The sequence below is a fragment of the Mytilus edulis genome, unplaced genomic scaffold (genome assembly GCF_963676685.1).
Source record: "Mytilus edulis unplaced genomic scaffold, xbMytEdul2.2 SCAFFOLD_2533, whole genome shotgun sequence".
Lineage (NCBI taxonomy): Eukaryota > Metazoa > Mollusca > Bivalvia > Mytilida > Mytilidae > Mytilus > Mytilus edulis.
This window is the reverse complement of record NW_027267652.1, coordinates 1-9,841: the sequence shown is the minus strand read 5'-3', so window position 1 is coordinate 9,841 and position 9,841 is coordinate 1. Positions and strand designations below refer to the sequence as shown.

General features: G+C 37.5%; 16 non-coding genes across 16 annotated transcripts; 8 read left to right on the top strand and 8 right to left on the bottom strand.

Annotated features, from left to right (window-relative positions):
- Nucleotides 1-566: 566 nt before the first annotated feature.
- Nucleotides 567-638, bottom strand: Trnaw-cca (transfer RNA tryptophan (anticodon CCA)). The gene has a single exon. It is a non-coding gene; the product is annotated as a tRNA-Trp (tRNA).
- Nucleotides 639-1,431: 793 nt separating this feature from the next.
- Nucleotides 1,432-1,513, top strand: Trnas-aga (transfer RNA serine (anticodon AGA)). Its single transcript has one exon. It is a non-coding gene; the product is annotated as a tRNA-Ser (tRNA).
- Nucleotides 1,514-2,063: 550 nt separating this feature from the next.
- On the bottom strand, nucleotides 2,064-2,135 carry Trnaw-cca (transfer RNA tryptophan (anticodon CCA)). The gene has a single exon. It is a non-coding gene; the product is annotated as a tRNA-Trp (tRNA).
- Nucleotides 2,136-2,540: 405 nt separating this feature from the next.
- Trnas-aga (transfer RNA serine (anticodon AGA)) lies at nucleotides 2,541-2,622 on the top strand. The gene has a single exon. It is a non-coding gene; the product is annotated as a tRNA-Ser (tRNA).
- Nucleotides 2,623-3,172: 550 nt separating this feature from the next.
- Nucleotides 3,173-3,244, bottom strand: Trnaw-cca (transfer RNA tryptophan (anticodon CCA)). The gene has a single exon. It is a non-coding gene; the product is annotated as a tRNA-Trp (tRNA).
- A 405-nt stretch (nucleotides 3,245-3,649) lies between these two features.
- Nucleotides 3,650-3,731, top strand: Trnas-aga (transfer RNA serine (anticodon AGA)). Its single transcript has one exon. It is a non-coding gene; the product is annotated as a tRNA-Ser (tRNA).
- A 550-nt stretch (nucleotides 3,732-4,281) lies between these two features.
- Nucleotides 4,282-4,353, bottom strand: Trnaw-cca (transfer RNA tryptophan (anticodon CCA)). Its single transcript has one exon. It is a non-coding gene; the product is annotated as a tRNA-Trp (tRNA).
- Nucleotides 4,354-4,758: 405 nt separating this feature from the next.
- On the top strand, nucleotides 4,759-4,840 carry Trnas-aga (transfer RNA serine (anticodon AGA)). The gene has a single exon. It is a non-coding gene; the product is annotated as a tRNA-Ser (tRNA).
- A 550-nt stretch (nucleotides 4,841-5,390) lies between these two features.
- Trnaw-cca (transfer RNA tryptophan (anticodon CCA)) lies at nucleotides 5,391-5,462 on the bottom strand. Its single transcript has one exon. It is a non-coding gene; the product is annotated as a tRNA-Trp (tRNA).
- A 392-nt stretch (nucleotides 5,463-5,854) lies between these two features.
- On the top strand, nucleotides 5,855-5,936 carry Trnas-aga (transfer RNA serine (anticodon AGA)). The gene has a single exon. It is a non-coding gene; the product is annotated as a tRNA-Ser (tRNA).
- A 550-nt stretch (nucleotides 5,937-6,486) lies between these two features.
- Nucleotides 6,487-6,558, bottom strand: Trnaw-cca (transfer RNA tryptophan (anticodon CCA)). Its single transcript has one exon. It is a non-coding gene; the product is annotated as a tRNA-Trp (tRNA).
- A 392-nt stretch (nucleotides 6,559-6,950) lies between these two features.
- Nucleotides 6,951-7,032, top strand: Trnas-aga (transfer RNA serine (anticodon AGA)). The gene has a single exon. It is a non-coding gene; the product is annotated as a tRNA-Ser (tRNA).
- Nucleotides 7,033-7,582: 550 nt separating this feature from the next.
- On the bottom strand, nucleotides 7,583-7,654 carry Trnaw-cca (transfer RNA tryptophan (anticodon CCA)). The gene has a single exon. It is a non-coding gene; the product is annotated as a tRNA-Trp (tRNA).
- Nucleotides 7,655-8,046: 392 nt separating this feature from the next.
- Trnas-aga (transfer RNA serine (anticodon AGA)) lies at nucleotides 8,047-8,128 on the top strand. Its single transcript has one exon. It is a non-coding gene; the product is annotated as a tRNA-Ser (tRNA).
- A 550-nt stretch (nucleotides 8,129-8,678) lies between these two features.
- On the bottom strand, nucleotides 8,679-8,750 carry Trnaw-cca (transfer RNA tryptophan (anticodon CCA)). Its single transcript has one exon. It is a non-coding gene; the product is annotated as a tRNA-Trp (tRNA).
- A 392-nt stretch (nucleotides 8,751-9,142) lies between these two features.
- Trnas-aga (transfer RNA serine (anticodon AGA)) lies at nucleotides 9,143-9,224 on the top strand. The gene has a single exon. It is a non-coding gene; the product is annotated as a tRNA-Ser (tRNA).
- Nucleotides 9,225-9,841: the final 617 nt, after the last annotated feature.

Here is a 9,841-nt window from a genome sequence, read left to right as displayed (position 1 = left end):
AATCCTGTCGACGACGCAGACTTTTTGATATCCACTTTTTGTAATGAATCACACACACTGCTCACTCAACGCGCTCAAAGACAAGTAGGAATCAAAGTTATCGATAAGTTAACCACAGATTGATTCTGTCCTGAAAACGACCATTTTGAATGAATTCAGATGTTAATATGACAGAGTTCATTCAGCTCAACTGTTGACTGAGGAAGATCGTTAAGGTATCATGCATAGAGGAAGAAAAAGGCACACACTCTCAGTATCAATCCTAACAATTTCGGGGAGATAAACGGTGATTTGCCAGTAAATACTTTGATTTTGATAAAAATCGTTAGCTTTCATATCTTCCGTCTGAAATTAAATTGTTATTGAAGGAAAACTGTTAGATACAAATTAAGAATAACGTATGTGAGAATCTTTGTGTTTCACTGACATGTAACTTGAACGAGAAACAGGCATCAAGTAGGTATCTCTTTCACTCACACAGTTTTCAATCAGTTTCTTTCAATTGACTCAAACGTTGAATGTGAGACCTTTTCAATATTTCTAGAAAATTGCATCAAAAATACATATGACCCCGACGTGATTCGAACACGCAACCTTCTGATCTGGAGTCAGACGCGCTACCGTTGCGCCACGGAGTCCTTCTTCCAACCTAATGGAATTTTTAGTCTTAATTACACCTTATGTAAGAATCCGGGGTTTTGATTGGTTAATAGCCAGTGTATTTTTCACCAATTTACTGTTATCAAATGAATATCGTTCATTTTTAACGCCGCCGGGGTATTTGCTAAAAGGATATGCCTTTTTTACCCTCTCTGCCGTGGTATTTGCCAAAAAATACTCTATCCGACTGGACGCTTGTAACGTCACGATCATCAATGCGTTTTAGTACATTAACATTCGGTGTAATTAAACAGATATATCATGTTATTGAGGGATATTTGCGAAAAATACCAGTCTTGAGAATGAATTTCCCTCGCCTTACGGCTCGTGAAATTTAACATTCTCTCGACTGGTATTTTTCGCAAATACCCCTCCTTAACATGATATATCTGTTCAATAACGCTCAGGTTATTATCGATCCTGCTAAACCTGTACCCCTCCCTTTGGCTGTAAAAAAAATAAAATCGTGTTTTCCTTACTTTTTGAAAAATATACGATTCAACACGAATCAATCATGATAATTTATAGACAAAATGTTCAAGACAAACTTGAATATTGAAAATATCGCCTGCGGCTACAATCCAAAATTGTTTGCCGAATTTAACTCTAGTTACTATAATTTAACAAAGGCTAAGTTTCCTAATTCAGACTTGCTAATGGAAATTTAAGAACTTATCAGATGACTTCCGACTGACGATGTGGCACTTACGACAGGTTGTTGTCGCATCTGGTATTAAGTATAAAGGAGTTAATTTTGGACGAATGTATCAAGTCGTCGTGGCCGAGTGGTTAAGGCGATAGACTAGAAATCTATTGGGGTCTCCCCGCACAGGTTCGAATCCTGTCGACGACGCAGACTTTTTGATATCCACTTTTTGTAATGAATCACACACACTGCTCACTCAACGCGCTCAAAGACAAGTAGGAATCAAAGTTATCGATAAGTTAACCACAGATTGATTCTGTCCTGAAAACGACCATTTTGAATGAATTCAGATGTTAATATGACAGAGTTCATTCAGCTCAACTGTTGACTGAGGAAGATCGTTAAGGTATCATGCATAGAGGAAGAAAAAGGCACACACTCTCAGTATCAATCCTAACAATTTCGGGGAGATAAACGGTGATTTGCCAGTAAATACTTTGATTTTGATAAAAATCGTTAGCTTTCATATCTTCCGTCTGAAATTAAATTGTTATTGAAGGAAAACTGTTAGATACAAATTAAGAATAACGTATGTGAGAATCTTTGTGTTTCACTGACATGTAACTTGAACGAGAAACAGGCATCAAGTAGGTATCTCTTTCACTCACACAGTTTTCAATCAGTTTCTTTCAATTGACTCAAACGTTGAATGTGAGACCTTTTCAATATTTCTAGAAAATTGCATCAAAAATACATATGACCCCGACGTGATTCGAACACGCAACCTTCTGATCTGGAGTCAGACGCGCTACCGTTGCGCCACGGAGTCCTTCTTCCAACCTAATGGAATTTTTAGTCTATAACGCTCAGGTTATTATCGATCCTGCTAAACCTGTACCCCTCCCTTTGGCTGTAAAAAAAATAAAATCGTGTTTTCCTTACTTTTTGAAAAATATACGATTCAACACGAATCAATCATGATAATTTATAGACAAAATGTTCAAGACAAACTTGAATATTGAAAATATCGCCTGCGGCTACAATCCAAAATTGTTTGCCGAATTTAACTCTAGTTACTATAATTTAACAAAGGCTAAGTTTCCTAATTCAGACTTGCTAATGGAAATTTAAGAACTTATCAGATGACTTCCGACTGACGATGTGGCACTTACGACAGGTTGTTGTCGCATCTGGTATTAAGTATAAAGGAGTTAATTTTGGACGAATGTATCAAGTCGTCGTGGCCGAGTGGTTAAGGCGATAGACTAGAAATCTATTGGGGTCTCCCCGCACAGGTTCGAATCCTGTCGACGACGCAGACTTTTTGATATCCACTTTTTGTAATGAATCACACACACTGCTCACTCAACGCGCTCAAAGACAAGTAGGAATCAAAGTTATCGATAAGTTAACCACAGATTGATTCTGTCCTGAAAACGACCATTTTGAATGAATTCAGATGTTAATATGACAGAGTTCATTCAGCTCAACTGTTGACTGAGGAAGATCGTTAAGGTATCATGCATAGAGGAAGAAAAAGGCACACACTCTCAGTATCAATCCTAACAATTTCGGGGAGATAAACGGTGATTTGCCAGTAAATACTTTGATTTTGATAAAAATCGTTAGCTTTCATATCTTCCGTCTGAAATTAAATTGTTATTGAAGGAAAACTGTTAGATACAAATTAAGAATAACGTATGTGAGAATCTTTGTGTTTCACTGACATGTAACTTGAACGAGAAACAGGCATCAAGTAGGTATCTCTTTCACTCACACAGTTTTCAATCAGTTTCTTTCAATTGACTCAAACGTTGAATGTGAGACCTTTTCAATATTTCTAGAAAATTGCATCAAAAATACATATGACCCCGACGTGATTCGAACACGCAACCTTCTGATCTGGAGTCAGACGCGCTACCGTTGCGCCACGGAGTCCTTCTTCCAACCTAATGGAATTTTTAGTCTATAACGCTCAGGTTATTATCGATCCTGCTAAACCTGTACCCCTCCCTTTGGCTGTAAAAAAAATAAAATCGTGTTTTCCTTACTTTTTGAAAAATATACGATTCAACACGAATCAATCATGATAATTTATAGACAAAATGTTCAAGACAAACTTGAATATTGAAAATATCGCCTGCGGCTACAATCCAAAATTGTTTGCCGAATTTAACTCTAGTTACTATAATTTAACAAAGGCTAAGTTTCCTAATTCAGACTTGCTAATGGAAATTTAAGAACTTATCAGATGACTTCCGACTGACGATGTGGCACTTACGACAGGTTGTTGTCGCATCTGGTATTAAGTATAAAGGAGTTAATTTTGGACGAATGTATCAAGTCGTCGTGGCCGAGTGGTTAAGGCGATAGACTAGAAATCTATTGGGGTCTCCCCGCACAGGTTCGAATCCTGTCGACGACGCAGACTTTTTGATATCCACTTTTTGTAATGAATCACACACACTGCTCACTCAACGCGCTCAAAGACAAGTAGGAATCAAAGTTATCGATAAGTTAACCACAGATTGATTCTGTCCTGAAAACGACCATTTTGAATGAATTCAGATGTTAATATGACAGAGTTCATTCAGCTCAACTGTTGACTGAGGAAGATCGTTAAGGTATCATGCATAGAGGAAGAAAAAGGCACACACTCTCAGTATCAATCCTAACAATTTCGGGGAGATAAACGGTGATTTGCCAGTAAATACTTTGATTTTGATAAAAATCGTTAGCTTTCATATCTTCCGTCTGAAATTAAATTGTTATTGAAGGAAAACTGTTAGATACAAATTAAGAATAACGTATGTGAGAATCTTTGTGTTTCACTGACATGTAACTTGAACGAGAAACAGGCATCAAGTAGGTATCTCTTTCACTCACACAGTTTTCAATCAGTTTCTTTCAATTGACTCAAACGTTGAATGTGAGACCTTTTCAATATTTCTAGAAAATTGCATCAAAAATACATATGACCCCGACGTGATTCGAACACGCAACCTTCTGATCTGGAGTCAGACGCGCTACCGTTGCGCCACGGAGTCCTTCTTCCAACCTAATGGAATTTTTAGTCTATAACGCTCAGGTTATTATCGATCCTGCTAAACCTGTACCCCTCCCTTTGGCTGTAAAAAAAATAAAATCGTGTTTTCCTTACTTTTTGAAAAATATACGATTCAACACGAATCAATCATGATAATTTATAGACAAAATGTTCAAGACAAACTTGAATATTGAAAATATCGCCTGCGGCTACAATCCAAAATTGTTTGCCGAATTTAACTCTAGTTACTATAATTTAACAAAGGCTAAGTTTCCTAATTCAGACTTGCTAATGGAAATTTAAGAACTTATCAGATGACTTCCGACTGACGATGTGGCACTTACGACAGGTTGTTGTCGCATCTGGTATTAAGTATAAAGGAGTTAATTTTGGACGAATGTATCAAGTCGTCGTGGCCGAGTGGTTAAGGCGATAGACTAGAAATCTATTGGGGTCTCCCCGCACAGGTTCGAATCCTGTCGACGACGCAGACTTTTTGATATCCACTTTTTGTAATGAATCACACACACTGCTCACTCAACGCGCTCAAAGACAAGTAGGAATCAAAGTTATCGATAAGTTAACCACAGATTGATTCTGTCCTGAAAACGACCATTTTGAATGAATTCAGATGTTAATATGACAGAGTTCATTCAGCTCAACTGTTGACTGAGGAAGATCGTTAAGGTATCATGCATAGAGGAAGAAAAAGGCACACACTCTCAGTATCAATCCTAACAATTTCGGGGAGATAAACGGTGATTTGCCAGTAAATACTTTGATTTTGATAAAAATCGTTAGCTTTCATATCTTCCGTCTGAAATTAAATTGTTATTGAAGGAAAACTGTTAGATACAAATTAAGAATAACGTATGTGAGAATCTTTGTGTTTCACTGACATGTAACTTGAACGAGAAACAGGCATCAAGTAGGTATCTCTTTCACTCACACAGTTTTCAATCAGTTTCTTTCAATTGACTCAAACGTTGAATGTGAGACCTTTTCAATATTTCTAGAAAATTGCATCAAAAATACATATGACCCCGACGTGATTCGAACACGCAACCTTCTGATCTGGAGTCAGACGCGCTACCGTTGCGCCACGGAGTCCTTCTTCCAACCTAATGGAATTTTTAGTCTATAACGCTCAGGTTATTATCGATCCTGCTAAACCTGTACCCCTCCCTTTGGCTGTAAAAAAAATAAAATCGTGTTTTCCTTACTTTTTGAAAAATATACGATTCAACACGAATCAATCATGATAATTTATAGACAAAATGTTCAAGACAAACTTGAATATTGAAAATATCGCCTGCGGCTACAATCCAAAATTGTTTGCCGAATTTAACTCTAGTTACTATAATTTAACAAAGGCTAAGTTTCCTAATTCAGACTTGCTAATGGAAATTTAAGACTTCCGACTGACGATGTGGCACTTACGACAGGTTGTTGTCGCATCTGGTATTAAGTATAAAGGAGTTAATTTTGGACGAATGTATCAAGTCGTCGTGGCCGAGTGGTTAAGGCGATAGACTAGAAATCTATTGGGGTCTCCCCGCACAGGTTCGAATCCTGTCGACGACGCAGACTTTTTGATATCCACTTTTTGTAATGAATCACACACACTGCTCACTCAACGCGCTCAAAGACAAGTAGGAATCAAAGTTATCGATAAGTTAACCACAGATTGATTCTGTCCTGAAAACGACCATTTTGAATGAATTCAGATGTTAATATGACAGAGTTCATTCAGCTCAACTGTTGACTGAGGAAGATCGTTAAGGTATCATGCATAGAGGAAGAAAAAGGCACACACTCTCAGTATCAATCCTAACAATTTCGGGGAGATAAACGGTGATTTGCCAGTAAATACTTTGATTTTGATAAAAATCGTTAGCTTTCATATCTTCCGTCTGAAATTAAATTGTTATTGAAGGAAAACTGTTAGATACAAATTAAGAATAACGTATGTGAGAATCTTTGTGTTTCACTGACATGTAACTTGAACGAGAAACAGGCATCAAGTAGGTATCTCTTTCACTCACACAGTTTTCAATCAGTTTCTTTCAATTGACTCAAACGTTGAATGTGAGACCTTTTCAATATTTCTAGAAAATTGCATCAAAAATACATATGACCCCGACGTGATTCGAACACGCAACCTTCTGATCTGGAGTCAGACGCGCTACCGTTGCGCCACGGAGTCCTTCTTCCAACCTAATGGAATTTTTAGTCTATAACGCTCAGGTTATTATCGATCCTGCTAAACCTGTACCCCTCCCTTTGGCTGTAAAAAAAATAAAATCGTGTTTTCCTTACTTTTTGAAAAATATACGATTCAACACGAATCAATCATGATAATTTATAGACAAAATGTTCAAGACAAACTTGAATATTGAAAATATCGCCTGCGGCTACAATCCAAAATTGTTTGCCGAATTTAACTCTAGTTACTATAATTTAACAAAGGCTAAGTTTCCTAATTCAGACTTGCTAATGGAAATTTAAGACTTCCGACTGACGATGTGGCACTTACGACAGGTTGTTGTCGCATCTGGTATTAAGTATAAAGGAGTTAATTTTGGACGAATGTATCAAGTCGTCGTGGCCGAGTGGTTAAGGCGATAGACTAGAAATCTATTGGGGTCTCCCCGCACAGGTTCGAATCCTGTCGACGACGCAGACTTTTTGATATCCACTTTTTGTAATGAATCACACACACTGCTCACTCAACGCGCTCAAAGACAAGTAGGAATCAAAGTTATCGATAAGTTAACCACAGATTGATTCTGTCCTGAAAACGACCATTTTGAATGAATTCAGATGTTAATATGACAGAGTTCATTCAGCTCAACTGTTGACTGAGGAAGATCGTTAAGGTATCATGCATAGAGGAAGAAAAAGGCACACACTCTCAGTATCAATCCTAACAATTTCGGGGAGATAAACGGTGATTTGCCAGTAAATACTTTGATTTTGATAAAAATCGTTAGCTTTCATATCTTCCGTCTGAAATTAAATTGTTATTGAAGGAAAACTGTTAGATACAAATTAAGAATAACGTATGTGAGAATCTTTGTGTTTCACTGACATGTAACTTGAACGAGAAACAGGCATCAAGTAGGTATCTCTTTCACTCACACAGTTTTCAATCAGTTTCTTTCAATTGACTCAAACGTTGAATGTGAGACCTTTTCAATATTTCTAGAAAATTGCATCAAAAATACATATGACCCCGACGTGATTCGAACACGCAACCTTCTGATCTGGAGTCAGACGCGCTACCGTTGCGCCACGGAGTCCTTCTTCCAACCTAATGGAATTTTTAGTCTATAACGCTCAGGTTATTATCGATCCTGCTAAACCTGTACCCCTCCCTTTGGCTGTAAAAAAAATAAAATCGTGTTTTCCTTACTTTTTGAAAAATATACGATTCAACACGAATCAATCATGATAATTTATAGACAAAATGTTCAAGACAAACTTGAATATTGAAAATATCGCCTGCGGCTACAATCCAAAATTGTTTGCCGAATTTAACTCTAGTTACTATAATTTAACAAAGGCTAAGTTTCCTAATTCAGACTTGCTAATGGAAATTTAAGACTTCCGACTGACGATGTGGCACTTACGACAGGTTGTTGTCGCATCTGGTATTAAGTATAAAGGAGTTAATTTTGGACGAATGTATCAAGTCGTCGTGGCCGAGTGGTTAAGGCGATAGACTAGAAATCTATTGGGGTCTCCCCGCACAGGTTCGAATCCTGTCGACGACGCAGACTTTTTGATATCCACTTTTTGTAATGAATCACACACACTGCTCACTCAACGCGCTCAAAGACAAGTAGGAATCAAAGTTATCGATAAGTTAACCACAGATTGATTCTGTCCTGAAAACGACCATTTTGAATGAATTCAGATGTTAATATGACAGAGTTCATTCAGCTCAACTGTTGACTGAGGAAGATCGTTAAGGTATCATGCATAGAGGAAGAAAAAGGCACACACTCTCAGTATCAATCCTAACAATTTCGGGGAGATAAACGGTGATTTGCCAGTAAATACTTTGATTTTGATAAAAATCGTTAGCTTTCATATCTTCCGTCTGAAATTAAATTGTTATTGAAGGAAAACTGTTAGATACAAATTAAGAATAACGTATGTGAGAATCTTTGTGTTTCACTGACATGTAACTTGAACGAGAAACAGGCATCAAGTAGGTATCTCTTTCACTCACACAGTTTTCAATCAGTTTCTTTCAATTGACTCAAACGTTGAATGTGAGACCTTTTCAATATTTCTAGAAAATTGCATCAAAAATACATATGACCCCGACGTGATTCGAACACGCAACCTTCTGATCTGGAGTCAGACGCGCTACCGTTGCGCCACGGAGTCCTTCTTCCAACCTAATGGAATTTTTAGTCTATAACGCTCAGGTTATTATCGATCCTGCTAAACCTGTACCCCTCCCTTTGGCTGTAAAAAAAATAAAATCGTGTTTTCCTTACTTTTTGAAAAATATACGATTCAACACGAATCAATCATGATAATTTATAGACAAAATGTTCAAGACAAACTTGAATATTGAAAATATCGCCTGCGGCTACAATCCAAAATTGTTTGCCGAATTTAACTCTAGTTACTATAATTTAACAAAGGCTAAGTTTCCTAATTCAGACTTGCTAATGGAAATTTAAGACTTCCGACTGACGATGTGGCACTTACGACAGGTTGTTGTCGCATCTGGTATTAAGTATAAAGGAGTTAATTTTGGACGAATGTATCAAGTCGTCGTGGCCGAGTGGTTAAGGCGATAGACTAGAAATCTATTGGGGTCTCCCCGCACAGGTTCGAATCCTGTCGACGACGCAGACTTTTTGATATCCACTTTTTGTAATGAATCACACACACTGCTCACTCAACGCGCTCAAAGACAAGTAGGAATCAAAGTTATCGATAAGTTAACCACAGATTGATTCTGTCCTGAAAACGACCATTTTGAATGAATTCAGATGTTAATATGACAGAGTTCATTCAGCTCAACTGTTGACTGAGGAAGATCGTTAAGGTATCATGCATAGAGGAAGAAAAAGGCACACACTCTCAGTATCAATCCTAACAATTTCGGGGAGATAAACGGTGATTTGCCAGTAAATACTTTGATTTTGATAAAAATCGTTAGCTTTCATATCTTCCGTCTGAAATTAAATTGTTATTGAAGGAAAACTGTTAGATACAAATTAAGAATAACGTATGTGAGAATCTTTGTGTTTCACTGACATGTAACTTGAACGAGAAACAGGCATCAAGTAGGTATCTCTTTCACTCACACAGTTTTCAATCAGTTTCTTTCAATTGACTCAAACGTTGAATGTGAGACCTTTTCAATATTTCTAGAAAATTGCATCAAAAATACATATGACCCCGACGTGATTCGAACACGCAACCTTCTGATCTGGAGTCAGACGCGCTACCGTTGCGCCACG